Source organism: Mustela nigripes, chromosome 6, assembly GCF_022355385.1.
Source record: "Mustela nigripes isolate SB6536 chromosome 6, MUSNIG.SB6536, whole genome shotgun sequence".
Taxonomy (NCBI): Eukaryota; Metazoa; Chordata; class Mammalia; order Carnivora; family Mustelidae; genus Mustela; species Mustela nigripes.
In genome coordinates, this window is record NC_081562.1 from 24995470 (window position 1) to 25018094 (window position 22625).

Sequence of the window (22625 nt, forward strand, 5' to 3'; positions counted from 1 at the left end):
TCCTCAGAAAGACCATCCCTGATCTCCCAATCCAAAGCAGCCAAACATACACCCCCCATCATTCTATTATAGTGTCTTGTTTTATTTTTATCGTCACAGTTACCACTATCCATACTTTTTCTTTCCTTTCCTTGTCTCTGCCCTCCCTCTTCTTCCTTCATGTTTTCCTTCCTGTCTTTCCCCAATTATAGTATAAGGTCCATGGGGGCAGAGTTATGTCCTCTTCACCGTATCTCTCCAGCGCCCAGAACTGTGCCTGATGAATATTTCTTGAATGAATGAATCATTTCTTCACACATGTGGTGCCTACCACAGAGAGGTGGGGGTACTTTAAGACTGGGCCAGGTCCCAAGATCTTCATTATTGATTATCTTTTTTTTAAAGTTTTATTTATTTATTTGACAGAGAGCACAAGTAGGAGGAACAGAAGGCAGAGGGAGAAGCAGGCCCCCCGCTGAGCAGGGAGCCTGATGCGGGGCCTAATCCCAGGACCCTGGGATCATGACCTGAGTTAAAGGCAGACTTTTAACTGACTGAGCCACCCAAGCTCCCTGTTTGTTGATTATCTCTTGTTAAGATTGTTAAGTCTGGTTTTGAAATGGACAGTCTGTCATTTGAGCCTCTATCTGAAAAATAAACCAGACATATAAATATTATGTTTTAAGTGCATATATTTCTTATCAACCCTTTGAAGGAGATAGAATTATTGACCTTATTTTACATATGATAAAACTGAGGTAATTAATAAATGGTAATACTAATTACCATTAATATTATTATATTAGTAATATTATATATAATATATAACAATATAATCATATATGATTACATTAGTAATATAATATTGCATTAATATTATTTTTATTATTATTTTAAGATTTTATTTATTTATTTGACAGAGAGAGATCACAAGCAAGCAGATAGGCAGGCAGAGAGAAAAAGAGGAGGAAGAGGAGGCAGGCTCCCTGCGGAGCAGAGAGCCCAATGCGGGACTTGATCCCAGGACCCTGAAGTCACGACCTGAGCTGAAGGCAGTGGCTTAACCCACTGAGCCAGCCAGGCACCCTATTAATATTATTATTGTAGTAAGTAGAGTTTTTATCATTTTATTTGAGCAGTAGACCAATCTGAAAATCATGAATCCATATTTACAAGATGTTACAAAGAAAATATCTTAAAATGAAGATAACACAATAGCTGACTCATAGGATTAGTATTAGAGTTTGATAAAATGATGTTTATGAAAGCAACTTTGAAAGCTAGAAAGAGATATAGAAATTTAGTGAGTTATTATTATAATAATATATTTAAAGTTTTTAAAAATGGGTCTTCCATCTTTTAAATATCAATGAAAATATAAACAATGCCTAGAGATCAAAGATTTAAGATCTACATTTAGAATTTTTTTTTAAAAGATTTTATTTATTTATTTGACAGAGAGGGAGATCACAAGTAGGCGGGGGTTGGGGGTGGGAAGCAGGCTCCTCACTGAGCAGAGAGCCCGATGTGGGGCTCGATCCCAGGACCCTGAGATCATGACCTAAGCTGAAGGCAGTGGCTTAACCCACTGAGCCACCCAGGATCCTCTAGAATTTTTTTTTTAAGATTTTATTTATTTATTTGAGAGAGAGTATGAGCAGGAGGAGGGAGGGAGAGGCAGAAGGAGAGGAAGAAGCAGGCTCCCCGCTGAACAGGGAGGAGCATGCAGGACTCAATTCCAGGGCCCTGAGATCATGACCTGAGCCAAAGGCAGACACTCAACCTACTGAGCCACCCAGGTACCCCTAAATTTAGAATTCTCATGCCAATTAAAATGCCTTTCTATCTTTAAAAAAAATTCCATTTTATTTTACATTAAATACCTAGTTGGGAAACTAGTATTATTTTTCAAATGATGTGAATGGAATTATTCTTTAGAAGAAAAATGCAAATGGCTCTGTAGTGCTGTTTACCATTTTATTTATTTATTTGTTTATTTATTTATTATTAACTTATAGTGTATTATTTGTTTCTGGGGTACAGGTCTGTGATTCATCAGTCTTATACAATTTACAGCGCTCACCATAGTACATACCTTCCCCAATGTCCATTGTTTACCGTTTTAAAAAAACTTTATTCAGGTGAAATTCCAATGAGTGTTGACATGTTTTACCACATTGACTTGATGGAAGAAAACGCTTTTATTTATTTATTTATTTATTTTTTTAAAAGACTTTATTTATTTATTTGACAGAGAGAAATCACAAGCAGATGGAGAGGCAGGCAGAGAGAGAGAGAGAGAGAGAGAGGGAAGCAGGCTCCCTGCCGAGCAGAGAGCCCGATGCGGGACTCAATCCCAGGACCCTGAGATCATGACCTGAGCCGACGGCAGCGGCTTAACCCACTGAGCCACCCAAGCCCCCAAGAAAACGCTTTTAAATTGTAATAACTCAGGTAGCTGTCTTAGAAATCTTTGAGTAACTGGTTTAGAGAACATTTCAAAGCACAGCCCATTTAAAGTTAACTTTTATTCATGCCTCTGATAGTGTAGTGAAATCAGTTTTTGTTGAATGAAGGAATAAACATGGTAATCAGATTACAGGTTTTAAGGTCCCAAAAAGGGAAGGACTGTGTCTTCTTCTCTGCATATTCTCTGCAACGGTGTCCAGAAAATGTGCTTGATTATCCTCCTGGATTTTATTATATCAACTATCTAGGGGCTATCTAGATACCTGTGAAAGAAGGACAGTGAGGTTGCATTCTGGATATAGTTTCAGGCAGAGATGACTAGGTTTGTTATGGAATGAGAGGAAGAAAAGATAAAGTTTCCAAAGATAACTCCTGGCCTGAGCAGTTGGAAGAATGGAACTGTTGTTTATTGAAGTAAGTAAAAACTAAGGGAAGAACAGGTTTGGTGGGAAAAGCCAGGAGTTCATTTTTTAAACATGTTGGCTAAGTTGAGCTTGAGATGCTTATTAGATGTGTTATGTAGGAAGTTGGGTACCCAAATCTGGAGGTCAGGTGGGAGGTCAGAGCTGGATATATACATTTGTGAGTTGTCAAGGTCTAAATGATTTTTAAAGCCTTTCAGTTGGGTAAGATTACATGGGAAATATAGGTAGAGAGAAGAAGAGAGGTGTGAGAGGGCAAAGTTGACAAGAAACCAGCAAAAGAGTTGGAGAAGTAATATCCAGTGAGGGAAGAGAACATAGAGAAAGTGGTATTCAGAAAACCAAATGAAGGGTGCCTGGGTGGCTTAGTCAGTTAAGCATCTGCTTTCGGAGGTGCCTGGGTGGCTTAGTGGGTTAAGCCTCTGCCTCTGCCTCTGCCTTCGGCTCAGGTCATGATTTCAGGGTCCTGGGATCGAGTCCCACATCGAGCTCTCTGCACAGCAGGGTGCCTGCTCCGCAACCCCACCGCCCCTGCTTACTTGTGATCTCTCTGTCAAATAAATAAATAAAATCTAAAAAAAAAAAGGGTCCTAGATCGAGTCGCATATAGGGCTCACTGTTCAGCAGGGAGTCTGCTTCTCCTTCTGCTCTGCCCCTCCCCACTGCTTGTGCTCTCTCTCTCTCTCAAATAAATAGACAAGATCTTAAAAAACAAAAAAGAAAACCAAATGAAGAAAATGTTTTAAGAGTGTTCAGTTATGTCAAATACTACATGGGAGTTGTGTGAGTTGAAGACTGAATAGTGACCATTGGATTCAGCATGATCAAGGATTTTGGTGATCTTGAAAGAGGCTTATGTGTGGAGATGTGGGGACCTGTAGAGTGGTTTGAATACAGAATGGGAACAAATATAAACAACTTCCAGAGCTTTGCTCTTTCAAAGCAAAACAACTTTAACTCTATCTATACCACTTCACACCAACTAGAATGACTATTAAAAAACAAAAACAGGGGCACCTGGTACTTCAGTCAGTTAAGCGTCTGACTCTTGATTCTGGCTCAGTTCATGATTTCAGGGTCATGAGTTTTGAGCCCCCAGTCGGGCTCGGAACTCAGTGGGGACTCTGCTTGAAATATTCTCTCTCCCTGTGTCCCCCCACCTTTAAAATAAATAAATAAATCTTTAACAAAATAGAAAATAGAGGGTAGCAAGTGTTGGCAAGGATGTGGAGAAATTGGAACTCCTTTACACTGCTGATGGGACTGTGAAATGGTGCAGTTGCTGTAGAAAATGATATGGTATTTCCTCAAAAAAATAAACATAGAATTACATGATCCAGCAATTCCAATTCTAGAAGTGAAAGCAGGGACTTCAACAGATAATGTACACCCATGTTCATAGTAGCATTAGCATAATTGCCAAAAGGTGGCAGCAACTCAAGTCCATTGACAAACGAAGTATGGTACACACATACAATAAAATGTTACTCAGCCTTCAGAAGGAAGGAAATTCTGACATGCTACAATGTGGTTGAACCTTAAAGACATTATGCTAAGTGAAATAAGACAGCCACAAATGAACAAATATTGTATACTTCCTCCTACATGAAGTTCATAGAGTAGTCAAAATCACAGGGACAGGAAATAGAATGGTGGTTACCAGGGCCTAGGGGATGAGGGAATAGGGTATAAAGGTATAGGGTATATAATTTCTTCTCTTATCCTCTCAGAGTCTCCTGCTGAGATGGACAGAAGACAGATCAGTAAGAGATAAAGATATAAATTTTATCTACCAATTTTTACATGTATAGAGGAGCCCTCCCAAGAATGAAGACCCAGACAATTTGACCCAAATGCTTATATAGTAGGTTGGACAAAGCAATAAACTGTGAGAATGTGACAAGACAAAGAGATTGGAATAGAGCAGTTAATCCTAGAGAAATTCTGATGTGGAAGGTAAGAGTTTAACCAAGTCTGTTTATACAGATTTTTCCTGGGCTCAACTTCCTCTCTGATGACAGGAATGTTTCTTCCTCTGATATAAGGAGGGCATACTTCACATGAGAGTTTTAGGTCCTGCTTTCAGGAAGAAAAAGGAAGGTCAGAATGCACTTGTTGCATTTGTTGTTTTTCATATGCCTTTAACTCAAAATAATCACCATGTCAAAGTGGCATATTGTGAGGTGGCATGCTCTGAACGTCCAGAGGGAATAGAGAGTTAATGTTTAATGAGTACAAAGTTTCAGTAGTTCTATTTTCAACATTTTGAGGAACTTCCATGCTGTTTTCCAGAGTGGCTGCACCAGCTTGCATTCCCACCAACAGTGTAGGAGGGTTCCCCTTTCTCCGCATCCTCGCCAGCATCTGTCATTTCCTGACTTGTTAATTTTAGCCATTCTGACTGGGGTGAGGTGGTATCTCATTGTGGTTTTGATTTGTATTTCCCTGATGCCAAGTGATATGGAGCACTTTTTCATGTGTCTGTTGGCCATCTGGATGTCTTCTTTGCAGAAATGTCTGTTCATGTCCTCTGCCCATTTCTTGATTGGATTATTTGTTCTTTGGGTGTTGAGTTTGATAAGCTCTTTATAGATTTTAGATACTAGCCCTTTATCTGATATGTCATTTGCAAATATCTTTTCCCATCTGTCAGTTGTCTTTTGGTTTTGTTAACTGTTTGCTTTGCTGTGCAAAAGCTTTTGATCTTGATGAAGTCCCAGTAGTTCATTTTTGCCCTTTCTTCCCTTGCCTTTGGTGATGTTCCTAGGAAGAAGTTGCTGTGGCTGAGGTCAAAGACGTTGCTGCCTGTGTTCTCCTCAAGGATTTTGATGGATTCCTTTCTCACATTGAGGTCCTTCATCCATTTTGAGTCTATTTTCAAAAATTGAGCAATTTTCGAAAATTGCTGTCCAATTTTCCCAACACCATTTGTTGAAGAGACTGTCACTTTTCCATTGGACATTCTTTCCTGCTTTGTCGAAGATGAGTTGACCATAGAGTTGAGGGTCTATTTCTGGGTTCTCTATTCTGTTCCTTTGACCTATATGTCTGTTTTTGTGCCAGTACCATACTGTCTTGATGATGACAGCTTTGTAATAGAGCTTGAAGTCTGGAATTGTGAAGCCACCCACTTTGGCTTTCGTTTTCAATATTCCTCTGGCTATTCGAGTTCTTTTCTGGCTCCATATAAATTTTAGGATTATTTGTTTCATTTCTTTGAAAAAAATGGATGGGATTTTGATAGGGATTGCATTAAATGTGTAGATTGCTTTAGGTAACATAGACATTTTCACAATATTTGTTCTCTAGTCCTTAATCATGGAACATTTCTTTGTGTCTTCCTCAATTTCTCTCATGAGTACTTTATAGTTTTCTGAATATAGATTCTTTGCCTCTTTGGTTAGGTTTATTCCTAGGTTTCTTATGGTTTTGGGTGCAATTATAAATGGGATTGACTCCTTAATTTCTCTTTTTTCTGTCTTGTTGTTGGTGTAAAGAAATGTAGCTGATTTCTGTGCATTGATTTTATATCCTGACACTTTACTGAATTCCTGTATAAGTTCTAGCAGTTTTAGAGTGGAGTCTTTTGGGTTTTCCAAATATAGTATCATATCATCTGCAAAGAGTGGTAGTTTGACTTCTTCTTTGCCAAATTTCTTTAATTTCTTTTTGTTTGACAGACAGAGATCACAAGTAGGCAGAGAGAAAGGCAGAGAGAGACAGAGGGGTAGCAGGCTTCCTGCTGAGCAGAGAGCCCGATGCTGGGCTCAATCTCAGGACACTGGGATCATGACCTGAGCCGAAGGCAGAGGCTTGAACACACTGAGCCACCCAGGCATCCCGAGGCTAAGACTTCTATTACTATGTTGAATAGCAGTGATGATAATGGACATCGGTGCAGTGTTCCTGACCTTAGCAGAAAAGCACTCCGTTTTTCTCCATTGAGATGATTTTTATGGTGGGGTTTTCATAGATGGCTTTGATGATATTGAGGTATGTGCCTTCTGTCACTACACTTTGAAGAGTTTTGATCAGGAAGGGATGCTGTACTTTGTCAAAAGCTTTTTCAGCATCTTTTGAGAGTATCATATAGTTCTTATTCTTTCTTTTATTAATGTATTGTATCACATTGATTGATTTGCAGATGTTGAACCAACCTTGCAGCCCTGGAATAAATCCCACTTGGTCGTGGTGAATAATCCTTTTAGTGTACTGTTGGATCCTATTGGCTAGTATTTTGGTGAGAATTTTCACATCTGGGTTCATCGAGGATATTGGTCTGTAATTCTCTTTTTTGATGGGATTTTTGTCTGGTTTTGAGATCAAGGTGATGTTGGCCTCATAAAATGAGTTTGGAAATTTTCCTTCCATTTCTATTATTTGGAACAGTCTCAGGAGAATAGGAATTAATTCTTCTTTAAATGTTTGTTAGAATTCCCCTGGGAAGCCGTCTGGCCCTGGAGATTTTTGGAGATTTTTGGAGATTTTTGATGACTGTTTGAATCTCCTTACTGGTTATGGGTCTGTTCAGGTGTTCTGTTTCTTCCTGGTTCCGTTGTGGTAGTTTATATGTCTCTAGAAATGCATCCATTTCTTCCAGATCATGAAATTTGCTGGTGTAGAGATGCTCATAATATGTTCTTATAATTGTTTGTATTTCTTTGGTGTTGGTTGTGATCGCTCCTCTTTCATTCATGATTTTATTAGTTTGGGTCCTTTCTCTTTTCTTTTTGATAAGTCTGGCCAGGGGTTTATCAATCTTATTAATTCTTTCAAAGAAACAGCTCCTAGTTTCATTGATTTGTTCTGTTGTTTTTTTGGTTTCTATTTCATTGATTTCTGATCTGATCTATATTATTTCTCTTCTCCTGCTGGGTTTAGGCTTTCTTTGTTGTTCTTTCTCCAGCTCCTTTAGGTATAGGGTTAGGTTATGTATTTGAGACCTTTCTTGTTTCTTGAGAAAGGCTTGTATCACTATATATTTTCCTCTCAGGACTGCTTTTGCTGTGTCCCACAGATTTTGAACCGTTGTGTTTTCATTTTTCATTTGTTTCTATTAATTTTTTCCATTCTTCTTTAATTTCCTGGTTGAGCCATTCATTCTTTAGAAGGATGCTCTTTAGTCTCCATGTATTTGGGCTCTTTCCAAATTTCCTCTTGTGATTGAGTTCTAGCTTCAGAGCACTGTGGTCTGAAAATATGCAGGGAATGATCCCAATCTTTTGAGACTGGTTGAGACCTGATTTATGACCCAGGATGTGATCTATTCTGGAGAATGTTCCATGTGCACTAGAGAAGAATATGTATTCTGTTGCTTTGGGATGGAATGTTCTGAATATATCTGTGATGTCCATCTGGTCCAGTGCGTCATTTAAGGCCTTTATTTCCTTGTTGATCTTTTGCTTGGATGATCTGTTCATTTCAGTGAGGGGAGTGTTAAAGTCCCCTACTATTATTGTATTATGGTCAATGTGTTTACTTGATTTTGTTATTAATTGGTTTCTATACTTGGCTGTTCCCATGTTAGGGGCATAGATATTTAAAATTTTTAGATCTTCTTGTTGGACACACCCTTTGAGTATGATATACTGTTCTTCCTCATTTATTATTATAGTCTTTGGCTTAAAATCTAATTGATCTGATATAAGGATTACCACCCCAGCTTTCTTTTGATGTCCATTAGCATGGTAAATTGTCTTCCAGCCCCTCACTTTAAATCTGGAAGTGTCTTTGGGTCTAACATGAGTTTCTTGTAGACAGCATATTTTTTTTTAATTTATTTATTTGACAGAGAGAGATCACAAGTAGGCAGAGAGGCAGGCAGAGAGAAAGTTCTCAGCAGTCTTCCTGCTGAGCAGACAGCCCCAATTCGGGGGCTCAATCCCAGGACCCTGGGATCATGACCTGAGCCAAAGGCAGAAGCTTTAACCACTGAGTCACCCAGGTGCCCCTGTAGACAGCATATTGATGGGTTTTGTTTTTTTATCCATTCTGATACCCCTTGTCTTTTGATTGGGGCATTTAGCCCATTTACATTCAGGGTAACTATTGAGAGATATGAATCTAGTGCAGTTGTATTGCCTGTAAGATGACTGTTACTGCATATTGTCTCTGTTCCTTTCTAAACTACTACTTTTAGGCTCTCTCTTTGCTTAGAGGACCCCTTTAAATATTTCCTGTAGAACTGGTTTGGTGTTTACAAATTCTTTTAGTTTTTGCTTGTCCTGGAAGCTTTTTATCTCTCCTTCTATTTTCAATGGTAGCTTAGTTGGATATAGTATCCTTGGCTGCATGTTTTTCTCCTTTAGTGCTCTGAATATATCATGCCAGTTCTTTCTGGCCTGCCAGGTCTCTGTGCATAAGTCTGCTGCCAATCTAATATTTTTACCATTGTATGTTACAGACACTTCTTCTCCCAGGCTGCTTTCAGGATTTTCTCTTTGTTGCTAAGACTTGTAAATTTTACTATTAGATGAGGGGGTGTAGATCTGTTCTTATTGATTTTGACGGGGGTTCTCTGTGCCTCCTGGATTTTGATGCTTGTTCCCTTTGCCATATTAGGGAAATTCTTTACAATAATTATCTCCAATATACCTTCTACTCCCCTCTCTTCTGCTTCTGGAATCCCAATTATTCTAATGTTTCATCTCATGTTATCACTTATCTCTCAAATTCTCCCCTCGTGGTCCAGTAGTTGTTTGTCTCTCTTTTGCTCAGCTTCTTTTTTTTTTTAAAGATTTTATTTATTTATTTGTAAGAGAGAGAGAGTGAGAGTGAGCACAGGCAGACAGAGTGGAAGGCAGAGTCAGAGGGAGAAGCAGGCTCCCTGCGGAGCAAGGAGCCTGATGTGGGACTCAATCCCATGACGCTGGGATCATGACCTGAGCCGAAGGCAGCTGCTTAACCAACTGAGCCACCCAGGCGTCCCTGCTCAGCTTCTTTATTCTCTATCATTTGGTCTTCTATATCACTAATTCTCTCTTCTGCATCATTTAACCTAGCAGTAAGAGCCTCCATTTTTGAGTGCACCTCATTAATAGCTTTTTAAATTTCAACTTGGTTAGATTTTAGTTCTTTTATTTCTCCTGAAAGGGCTTTTATTTCTCCAGACAGGGTTTCTCTAATATCTTCCATGTCTTTTTTGAGCCTGGGTAGCACCTTGAGAATCGTCATTCTGAACTCTAGATCTGACATATTACCAATGTCCATATTGATTAGGTCCCTAGCCTTCGGTACTGCCTTTTGTCTTTTTTTATCTTTTTTCCACCTTGTCATTTTATCCAAATAAGATATATGAAGGAGAGAATAAAATACTAAAAGGGTAGCAAAGATCTCAGGAAAATGTGCTTTAACCAAATCAGAAGAGACCCCAAATTGTGGGGGGGAAGAAAGGGGGTAAAAAGAAGTTCAGAAAAAAAAAATAAAAAAATAAAGAAAAAATATAAAAAAGAAAAAATATATATATTAGACTGGTGAATAGAACAGGCTCACCCACTTAACTTTGGGAGTATTTTGGTCTCTTAGAAGAAACTAACTCCCCAAATTTTAAAGAGTGAAAAACATATATAAGGGTAAACACAATGAAGGGATGGAATAGGACTATAAAGATGAAAAACAACTTTTTTTAAAATTTCTAAAGAAGGAGTTAAGATAAGTTGGTTGAGAGAATAAAGAAAATGAAAGTGGAGATAATTTGCTCAGGCTGGAGACTAGAACAAAGCCCTGTGCTAGGTTTAAGGTGTATTTTGATCTATTTGAAGAAGTTGTACCCCAAATTTTTTTAGAAGAAAAAACCCTATGTGTATACAACAAATAAAGTTAGATACAATGAAGGATAAAATATGGCTATAATAATGAAGGTTCAAAAACAATTTTTTTTTAAATGAAAGACATTGTTAAGATAAACTAGTTTAAAAACCTTAAAAGAGAAAAGGGTAAAAGTTAAAAAAAATTAGCAGAAGAAAAATGTAAAATTAATAATAATTAACTTTGCAAGACTAAAGAATCATGGAGAGAAAGCCATAAATTCCATGCTTTGCTTTCTCCTCCTCTGGAATTCTGCTGTTCTCAGTAAGTGAACTTGGTCTTGGCTGGATTTCTTGTTGATCTTCTGGGGGAGGGGCCTGTTGTAGTGATTCTCAAGTGTCTTTGCCTGAGGCGGAATTGCACTGCCCTTACCAGGGGTCAGGCTAAGTAATCTGCTCCGGTTTGCTTTCGGGAGCTTTTGTTCCCTGAATGCTTTCTGTAGAGTTCCGGAGGACAGGAATGAAAATGGCAGCCTCCCAATCTCTGGCTCGGAGGAACCAAGAGCTCGGGGGCCCACTGCTCAGTGCACCCCTGGAGAAAAGCGCTCACTCACTCCCATCTCCCTGGCCTCCAGCCATGTTGCGAGGTCACCCAGTCTGTGACCAAGCTTCTCTATCTCTGGCACACAGCCCCACCTGGAGTCTCTGAACCCCGCAAATCCCTGAGCTCTTCCAGGACGGTCTCCCCGGATCTTGTGGGGCCTCTCCTCACAGAGTAGTGTCCTGTGCCACAGACCACAATTTAAGGTAACCCCAAGTTGAGAGCTCACTCCTCAGCTTCGTCTCTGTAGCCGGCTTTCCCTAATACCTGTGACCTCTGCGACACTCAGCCCCAATCCTTCTGTGACCCCGTGGGACCTGAGGCCACACTGTCCCCGTGTGGGCTTCACCCCGGCTTAACATCTGGAGCGATGTCCCTCAGTGCAGCAGACTTTTAAAAGTTCTGATTTTGTGCTCCATTGCTCTGCCGCTTGCCAGGAGCTGGCCCCTCCCCACTGCGGTCTATCTTCCCCTCTCTTTGGATTCACTTCTCTGCCGGTCCTACCTTTCAGAAAGTGGTCGATTTTCTGTTTCTGGCATTGCTGCTCTTCTTCTCTTCAATCTCCTGTTGGATTTGTAGGTGTTCAGAATGGTTTGATAAGCTATCTAGCTGATCTCCTGCTACCTGATGTTGTCTCAGCCTGCTACTTCTCTGCCATCTCTCCTCTTTCCCCTATCGAAACTCCTGTTCTTTACATTTTTAAGAGAAATTTGGAATGTGGATTTTCATAGAGTACTTCTGGTCCTCAGATACTGGCAACTAATCCAATTTTTAAAATTACATGCACACTTCACCAGACAAGCCAAAGAAAATAAATCTCTGAATCCTGCCCCATCCTGTGCCATGGCTATTCACTGCTGAATTCTGGCCTTGAGCTACCTAGTTCACAGGATTTTCAGAAAGTTGTTCACTGTCACAAGAAATATTGCTTAGACTGGCATTTTCCTGGGTTCATTTGACAACCCCAGTCCATTTTTTATATTTAATACTCCAGAATATACAAAAGAAATTGAAGAGGCCCAGATGAGTGCTCCTCACTAAGATATTAAATATTTTTTTAAATTTAGTTTCATTGAAAAGTCCTTATCCTTGAATACATTTCCTCTTCAGTAATAAGAGAGATCAAAGATTTACCTCTCAGGGTGACTGGGTGTCTCAGTCGGTTAAGTTGTCTGCCTTCGACTCAAGTCATGATCTCAGTGTCCGGGGATTGAGTCCTACTTCGGGCTCCCTACTTGTTGCAAAGTATGCTTTTCCCTCTTTCTCTGCCTGCTGCTCTGCCTACTTATGCTTCTATCTCTCTGTCAAATAAATAAATAAAATCTTTTTTTTAAAAAAAGATGTACCTCCCTGTTGTTGAAATACCTAGTCCAATATCAACCACCTATAATTGAAATTTTTAAATCAATAAGTTAGTATTTAATAAATAGTTCATAATTTTACATTTGTATACATAGAATACTATGCAACAGAAATAATGTAATACCTATCTAATAGAGTTATTTTGAGAGTTGAATAAAATGGTATATGAGAAACTAACTATAAAGTGATAAACACATTTATAGTGTCATTATAGTTATTAATGAAGATTATTAAAATAAGATTTCTGTCTTTTAAAAACCTGTAAGTATGTAAAATTATTTATATACTTACATATATATTCAACATCTATGTGTGTGTATGTATGTGTGTGAGTATGTGTGTAAATTCATGGTGTAGGTCAAATAATACACGTTTTAATTCACCAAAAGGATCCTCCTCCATGTTATCTTTTTTTTTTTTTTTGAGATATATTGATTTGAGAGAGAGCCCAAGAAGTGGGAGGAGCAGAGAGTGAGGGAGAGAGGGAACCCCAAGCAGACTCCCTGCTGAGTGCAGAGTCCGATATGGGGCTCAGTTCCGTGACATGACACCGAGATCATGACCTGAGATGAAATCAAGAGTCAGCACTCAACCAGCTGAGCCACCCAAGCACCCCATCTCCTTTTATTTTTTAAATTAATAGTAAATTTTGATGACTCTAAATAAATAGGTATTTTATAATCTTAGTTCTGCTCAATTTTATCTTTCCATACTTCATTGTAAAGGTTTTCTTCTGACTTGTCTTTCTTGTAACTAATTTTCCCTTCAGCTTTGTGTCTAATATGCTGTTAAACCCATCTACAGAGTTCTTAATTTGGGTTATTGTATTTTTCAGCTTTATGGTTTCTATATGATTCTTTTTCAGATATGCACTATTTATATGTGTGCATGTATGTGGGTGTATGCATGTAGTTTTCAGTTTTTTGCAGAAGTTCTCAATTTCCTTGGTCATAGTAAGCAGAGTTATTTTAAACTCTGTATCTCCCTATGGTTCTATTTTATTAATTGCTGTTCCTGCTGGCTCTCATTCATTTTCTCCTGACTCCTTGTCAGTCCTTTTTTTTAAACACTTTGTGTCACATATTGTATTTGAAAATTATTTTTAAAAATAATTTGAGGGCTAGGATGAAGTTAGCTTCCACTGGAGGAAATTTACATTTGTTTCTGTCAGAGGCTTGTGCTTAGAACACTTTGAGGTGGCCTTAATTCAATGTCAATAAGTGAGATAATTTGAAACTGTGTTGTAATGAGCTGGTCTAGGTGTACTTCTGGATAACCCTTACTCCTAGTACACAGCGTTTTGGGTCTCAACCAGTAACCCGGCCATGGAGGGCCCTAGTCTCCAAATTTTGAACTCTTAGCTACTACAAAGCTATCAAAAGCTCTGACCAATCTTTAAGTCTCTCAGATGCCTCCTCTAGAATTAGTAAGTTTTCCTTCCCCACGCCTTACTTTCCACAAGGAGGGAAAATATGGGGTTTATCTGTTTGTATTCCATCTTCCAGATATTGATAGTAATAGCTGAGTGATGACTATCACTCTCTTGTTAGCTGTCTGTAGCCTTTAAGAACTTTTTAAAAATTTTATGCAGCTTTTCTAGTTGTCTCCAAGAGAAGGTTACTTTAAATCACTTCGATGCTACTACCAAAAGGGGAAGAACACTTTTAAGTTTTAAACATGTTATACATAGTTGTTTCATAAACAATGGCTGAAAATTCCATTATCTGACACACCTAGTCCCTTTGTGGATCCATTTCTGTTGCTGCTTTGGAGTTTCAGTATAATATAGTTACATCTGATGGGGTATGTATGATAGGCTAAGGGAACACAGCACATGTTTGTAGACTAACTTGAGAAATTCAGGGAAGGCTTTCTGGAAGAAATGGCCTCTGTCTTGTCTTATAATAGTAATGAATAAGCAACACACACGTATGTTTTTATCCTCTGTGTATAAACATAATAAATATTCATTGAAGAAAAGTTAGAACAGTGCCTCGCTGGCTCAAAGGTAGTGCATGCTGCCTCTTGCATATGAGTCTCTTGGGGTCGTGAGTTCAAGTAGGCGTGGAACTGACGAAAGAAAGGAAGAGAAAAAAAAGAAAGAAAGGGGAAGGAACGGAAGAAAGAAAGAAAAGTACTAAAAAAGACAATAAAAAATGACCTCCACAACCTGATAATTTACTTTTGGAGGTTATTTATTTAGTCTCTGTACTACCAGATATATGATATATGTATATTATACATTTGAAGACACCCCACATATACAATTGTATATAATCTTTATATATTATAACATAAGCATTTTCCCAAATTATTAAGAGCAATATTCCAAGCAATTTTTCATGCTGCTCACTGTATGAGTATGATATTATTTATTTAGCTATGTCCTTATGAGTCATTAGATTTCTGTCAATTTTTTCTAATTTCGAAAAGTGTTATAGTTAGCAATTTTATTCACAGATGTTGTACACCTTTTAAGGTATATACATTTTAAGATGGATTTCTAGAAGTTGATAAAGAAGATAAAATACCTTTATGGCTCATACATGTTTTTTACAGCCATACAGAGAGTATACTTTCTAAAGAACTAAAGGAAAAAAGACTAACTACGGTAGCTGAAGCTGAGAAGCAAGATGCGTTCTACTCATTTGACATCTCAACAACTCCTACTGTTGCCCAGTTTTCTCCCCCATTATCCAAGACACACCTGCAAAAGGATCTATTTGAGGAATATAAACTCATTGCTTCTGAAATACTGCATGAACTTGGGGAGGTACTGCAGAAGTATGCAGAGTATCACATTATTTACCCTGAGGGAATTGTAAATCTTATGAATTACAGTTGGCATGATCTTATTGAAGGTGCTTCTAAGTGTGCATCCAAAAGTTCAGGCTTGAAGAAAAACACTGCCTTGCAAAGAGATCCCAGTTCCGTGACCCAAATCAGCAGCTTTTCGAGAGAGGAATATCATAAGGAAAAGCATCTTGTGAAAGCAAAAAAAGACCATGATGCTTCATCTGGTACGTAGAAGTTATTAGTTAGTTTTATAAATTAATCCTCCAAGTTTAAAAGAAAAAGAATAAAAATAGCACTGAGTGAGAAATTGACAAAACATTATATTAGTGATACTTGGTTTGTGTTAAGAATTTTAGTAAGTATTAGTGAAGTATTAGTGAAGTAAATTTAGTAAGTATTAGTGTCAGGAGAAAGATATAAAAATTTATAGTGCTTTCATTGAAAGCATCTATTATACTTCATGTGACAGGAACTCTCTGCCTCAAGGGATCCTTCAAATTCTTTTACTGTACTGTACAGGGCCTAACAGAAATATGATGCTAGCCACATACATGATTTTTTTAATTAACTTTTTTTAAGGGTCTTTTTTTTTTTTTTTGAGGGGGGGAAGGGGAGGGGCAAAGGGAGAGGAAGAGAGAAACCCAAGAAGACTCGGTGCTCAGCACGGAGCCCAATGCAGAACTCTTACATCTTACAACCCCTAAATCACAACTCTGAGATCACAACCTGAGCCAAAACCAAGGGTCAGATGCCTAACGCACTGTGCCACCCAGGCACCCCATTAAATTAACATTTTATTTTAAGATGATTATAGACCCACATAAAGAGAAATCCCATATCCCCTTTATCCATTTTCTCCATAAGGCAACATCTTGTAAAACTCTAGTTCAGTATCACAACCAGGATATTGACATTGATACAGTTAAGATTCAAAACTTTTCTGTCAAGGTAGGGATCATTCATGTCCTGAAGCCATACCCACTTCCCTCTTTCTCCACTCCCTCTTTTAACCTATGTGTTTTGCATTTCTATATTTTTGTCATTTCAAGAATATTATATAAGTGGAATCATACAATGTATAAACTTGGTGATTGCCTTTTTTCAGTCAGCTTAATGTTCTGGAGATACACCCAGGTCATATATATCAGTAGTTTGTTCCTTTTTATTGCTTTGCAGTATTCCATGGTGTGAATGTACCAGTTTGTTTAATCAGTCTTTGATGGATCTGTGGGTAGTTTGGGTTTTTTCCAATTTGGGGCCATTATGAAAGCTGCTAAAACACTCATGTATAGGAATTGTGTAAATGTAAGTTTTGATTTTTCTTTGGTAGATTGCCAAAAGTTCAATTACTGGGCTATGTGGCAATTATGTGTTTGCTTTTATTTTTATTATTTTATTCTTATTTTTAAAAAGATTTTATTTATTTATTTGATGAGAGAGAGATAGCAAGAGAGGGAACATAAGCAGGGGTTAATGACTGAGCCACTGAGGCACCCCTGTTTTTATTTTTTTAAGAAGATTTTATTTACCCATTTGATGCAGAGAGACAGACAGAGAGCACACTCAGGGGAGTGGCAAAGGGAGAGGGAGAAGAAGGCTCCCCACTGAGCAGGGAGCCCAGTGTGGGGCTTGATCCCAGGTCCCTGGGATCATGACCAGAGCAGAAGGCAGACAGTTAACCGACTGAGCTACCTGGGTGCCCCCATGATTACCTTTATGTGAAACCTTCCAACTATTTTCCAAAGACACTATCCTGTTTATATTTTTCTCAAAAATCAGATGGGCATATTTATGTGAATTTATTTCTAGGTTTTCCTTTTGTGTCTGCTTATTCTCATTCGTGTTCTCTTGACTCCCTGTGAATATGATTATTTTTAATTTTGTGTCAGACACTGTATTTGAAAAACTTCTTAAAACTTATTTGAGGGCTGGATGAAATTATCTTCAACTAAAGGCAATTGGAAGCAGGCACTGAAACAGATGTTTGTATACCAATACTCATAGCAACAATAATAGCAGTTATTCACAATAGCCAAAAGGTGGAAACAATCCAAATGTCCATTGACAGGTGCATGGATAAACAGATTATGCTTTGTACGTACAATGGAATATTATTCAGCCTTAAAAAGGAATGGCATTCTGATACAGGTAGTAATGTGGATGAAACTTGAAGACATCATGCTAAGTGAAATAAGCCAGAAACAAAAGGACAAATAAAGTATGACTCTACTTACATGAGGTACCTAAAGTAATCAAATACATAGAGACAGAAAGTAGAATGTCTCTATGGGGCTGTGGGGAGGGAAGCATAGGGAGTTATTGCTAAATAGGTACAGAGTTTCACTGATGCTACAAAACCATACACTTAAAAATGGTTAAAATGGTAAATTTCATGTTTTGAAAATTTAACCACAATAAAAATATTTTAATGGTTAAATAGTAAATTTTGTGTTACATATCCACAATAACAACAACAACAAAAAAAGGCAGTGGGGGAGGGAACATTTGCAAGTACCAAAGGCGAGACTGTTAAGAATAATAATAAAGCATTAAGGATCTGAAATTTTTGCTGATAATAATTTCAAAAAACTTGATAGGGAAATATGAGTGACTGGCACAGACACATGATTTAAAAAGGATGAGGAACCACAGCAGAGCTTAGCACTACATTGCGGAGAGTACTGGTAGATCCCACTTTTATCCCCAGAATGTAGCTTTATATTCAGGACTTTATGATTTCTCACTTTCACTCCTATTGTGTTGAATATATACAAGCAGAATTCAATGTAGCAAAAGAATGATATTTTAAACATTAAATTCATATTCATTTATAATATTTTACAGATCATAGGGAACTTTCTAGCCATTATCTAATTTCGTTGTCCAGATATCCCTGTGGAGTAGCTGATAGCATTCTGTTTCACTATGGAGAAAACTGAGATGCCAAAGCATCAAGTAACTTACCTAAAGTCACGGTTTCTGATAGAGCTATGACCCCAATCCTGGTCTTTTAACTCCCAGTATAGTGTCCTTTCTGCTATTTTATCCCTAACTCTCATTCTGCTGTTAAAATTAATAGTGATGAAGATTTTGGCAATGAGAATAAATAGTAGTGGTAGCTATCTCTACAAGGCCCCTCTGAGATAGAGAAGTAATCTACTGGAGTGACTAAGCCTTTGCTCTTAGGATTCCTGGGTCAAAATCCTGGCTATTGCACTTACTAGTTACATATTTTGAGCATATTTCATAACCCCTCTTTGCCTCAGTTTCGTTATTTGTGACATGGTACTGCAAATTGTACCTTCCAGGGTGATTCTGAATATTAAATAAGTTAACACTAAAGCACTTGGAAAAGTATCAAAGTATAGTAGACACTACTTATTGTTTAAAGTTTTTATTTAAATTCTGATTAAGGGACGGTGTCGTGTTAGTTTCAGGCATACAGTATAGTGAGTGATTCAACACTTCCATTCATCACCCAGTGGTAGACTCTGCTTACGTGCTTGTTGTTGTTGTTTTTATCATCATCATCATCATCATCATCATCATCATCATCATCATCTCCATTCTTTCATATGATCCTCAGAGTAACCCTTCACTATATAGGTATTATTATAGACTCCTGATGGTTCATGAAACCCAGTACATTTGCTTTAACAAGATAATTCAAGCAGTACAATTTTTACTTTTTAAGGACAAGTGATTGCTGTTCATCAAGAGATTGAAAGGCTCTGTGGTAGTGGTTCTCAAAGTGTGGTCCCTGAACCAGTGCATCAATATCACTAGGAACTTGTTAGAACAAGTCCTAGAAAATTTTCCAGGTCTTATTCTAGACTTACTTGAAATCCTCATCTGTAAAATGAGAAGATTAATGGTGGAACTCTGTTGAGAGAAATAAATTATGTAATGCATGTAATGTGCTTAGCATAGTGGCTGGCATATAGTAAGTACTCAATAAGTATTAGTCATGGTTATTCTTAGAACAAAACCAATAATACAGTCTTTTAGTAAATCAAGAAATTATATAGAGGAATTTTCAAGTTAAAAAGCTGTTTCATAAAAAAATTAAAATTTTTTTTTAAAAAAAGCTGTTTCATTTCCAGAGCAAATGGAAATATTTCATGGGTCATTATGGGTTCTTATGAAAAATTTTACCAATGCCCTGGTAATAATATTAAAATGTTGACAACTGATTTTTGTGTTGATGATGATCTAGCAAAATACTCACTTTGTCTTCTTTCTCCTCTCCCCCCTCATCTTCCTTCTCCTTCCTTTTTTCCTAGCTCTTGTCGACCAAAACCAAAATGCCCACATACCCCAGGATAACAATTTACCTGTTGTCATCCACTTCTCGCTGTTATCCAAGATCTGTTTAGAAAATGGTAAGATCCCTTTACCCATCCAAATTAGGGTCAACTCTGATGAGCAGCTAGAGTGAGAATTCACTTACCTTCCCTGAATTTGGAAACTTCTCCTAGTTATCCTCTTAGTACAATCTCAGTCAAAGCCAGGCTTTTAAGTTCATGTATTCCTTGTCAAAGTTTCCAGATGCACCACCTCTAAACCAGTGTCCGTGATTTCTCCACTCTGGTGCCCTGGGAGTTTTTTTCTTCTTGGTTCTAAGAAACCAACTTCAGTAATAATGACTTGCCTGTTCACCCAGGGCCTTCCATCACAAAAACATACCAACCTGGACTAGAAACCAAAGCTTCAAAGTTTTCCTTTTCTTTTTTCTAAAAGATTTTACTTATTTTTTTGACAGAGAGAGACACAGTGAGAGAGGGAACACAAGCAGGGGGAGTGGGAGAGAGAGAAGCAGGCTCCCCACTGAGCAGAGAGCCCAATGTGGGACTTGATTCCAGGACCCTGAGATCATGACCTGAGCTGAAGGCAGACATTTAAGGACTGAGCCACACAGGTGCCCCAAAGCTTCTTTGGTTTTTAAATTGTTTAAGTGTTATAAGGAGATTTCTTAAGGAAGATTATGAACACACAAATCTAGAAAGAATACAGTCTATCCCTGAATGACGTAAAAGGGATTGGATATAGATTATTGGGAAAGGGAACCTTGTCATTCCTTGAAATACAGACATAATATAGCCAACTTCATGTGGCTTAGGGAGTGAGTAGGAGTTGGGGCTGGCTGCTGTGGGTCTCAGATTTGCTTTTCGTAACCTTTTTATCATAACCTAAGAACTTTCATCACAACCTAAGAACTTTGAAAGTTTTTGCTTTTAGAGAATGTGATTTTAGGAGTCAGATGTCCTTCCCACACCTCCCAATACCCTACATATGTTTCTGAATCTGGTGTATTAAGCAATCAAAATTTATGACTGGGACTAACTGGAGTGGGATAGATATTGAGGAAATATGCATATGCTAAGAACAAGCCCAGTAAATATGGCAAAACAGCAAATAGGAATGAAATAAATCATAAGCTATCCTGAGCGTTCAGCATGAAAATGTCAAGGAATCCAAATAGGTGGGTAAAGTCAGTAACAGGAAATCCCTCTGGAGGCAATTGAATGGCAAGCGAATAGTCTGTGAGTAAGCAGCAAGGCCTTAAGCATTAAGGGGCAGGATTGGAATCCCAAAGCAAGAAGCTGGAATTACATTATTGAACCCTTAAGGAAACTGGGATGGAGTTTGTTCAATCCTTCTCATCTAGAGTTAGCATGATTCTCATGGTCCAATGATAATGAACCTGAATGTGGTTATGTTAGTCAGGAATCTTTAAGCTGTAGATGATAAGAGCTCAACTCACACTGGCTTAAGCAACAGGAAAATTCTTTGCTAGTATACTGGGGGCAGCTCAAAAGATTAAAGGAAGAACTGCGGGAGCAAAGGTCCAAGGCAGGATGTGGGACTCAGCGCTTGCAGAGGCGCTTTCCTGTCCATCTCTGCTTGGCTGAATTCTACAGTTAGGCTTGGTTCACACAGTGAAAGAGATAGTCACCGCCAGCCCTAAATTCACATGCCCCATGCCTAGAAAGAAAGTGCTTCTTTTCCTCCAGTGTCCATGAAGGAGACTCAGGAATAGATCCCAAGTGTGCTGACTACCAATAAAATGCTCCCTCTTGAGAGATGGGATCTCAAGTCTAGGGGATGCTGAAGAATCTGATCTGTAGGTCTACAGGGCGTGTAGGGATTTGAACACTTCAGAAGTCATCATAGGGATTTAATTCCTGCGGGTTATATTTTTAAAGCCATTTTAGTGCAAATCTCCTGAAGAGAGGTAATTCTTAAGCTGATGACTTATACTTTAATATAAATGGATTTGAGTACTTCTTTTTTTTTTTTTTTAAAGGTTTTATTTATTTGAGAGAGAGAATGCCTGCACTCAAGAGCACAAGGGTGGGGAGGGGGAGAGGGAGACTCTCAAGCAGACTCCCTGCTGAGTGTGGAGCTGGACCCTGGAGCTTGGCCCCACGACCCTGAGATCTTGACCTGAGCTGAAAACAAGAGCCGGTTGCTCACCCAACTGAGCCATCCAGTTACCCCTGGATTTTGGTTCCTTTTTCAAGTAGGCCTAGATAGACTGATGGCTGAGCAGGATTTATATAGTGAGTACTGAGTTTGGGTAAATTTTTAAATATCCCCTTGAGTTAATATGTGCATTGTTGTTTTAAGGTTGGATCTTTCAATATCCTGACTCAAAATTGGAAATTCTGAAATGGAAGACAATCCTCAGTACTGCTGTGAAGAGACTACAAGAAGCCACCATTCAAATGTAAGGAGCCTTCTGCAATGTTTATTTTTTAAGGATTTATATGTTTATTTTAGAGCTAGAACAAGAGAGAGCACACACACACACCCACACACACCCAGGGGTTGGGATAGAGGGAGAGATTTCTAAGCAGACTCCCTGATGAGCCCAGAGCCCACGCAGGGCTGGATCTCACAACCTGAACAGAAACCAAGAGTTGGATGCTTAACCAACTGAGCCACCCAGGCACCCCTGCAGTCTTTAGAATCATAGTTTTATGAGGCACATAATGGGTAGATAGGCAAGAAGAGATGCAGAGCCTGTGGGACCCTGGGCAAGTCACTCTATCACTTTGCCTTGTATTTGTAATACGAAAAAAAAAAAAAACCCATACACACATGCACACACAAACCCTTCTTTTCCTAGTAACTCATAGATATAAGTTACTTTGTAGTACACAACTTTATCAGTCACTCAGCCTTCAGACCAGTACAGGATCCTGTGTGAAAACAGTGCAGAAAAGAGAGAGGAGATAAGTCAAGGAA

General features: G+C 38.4%; 1 long non-coding RNA gene across 1 annotated transcript in view; it reads left to right on the forward strand.

The window, feature by feature from the left end:
* Window positions 1-22098, forward strand: part of LOC132019353 (uncharacterized) — a 36904-nt gene extending 14806 nt beyond the window's left edge. Inside the window, exons 6-7 of the long non-coding RNA XR_009404740.1 lie at window positions 19658-19756; window positions 22005-22098. This is a non-coding gene — a long non-coding RNA (uncharacterized LOC132019353). The remainder of the gene's footprint in view (window positions 1-19657; window positions 19757-22004) is intronic.
* Window positions 22099-22625: the final 527 nt, after the last annotated feature.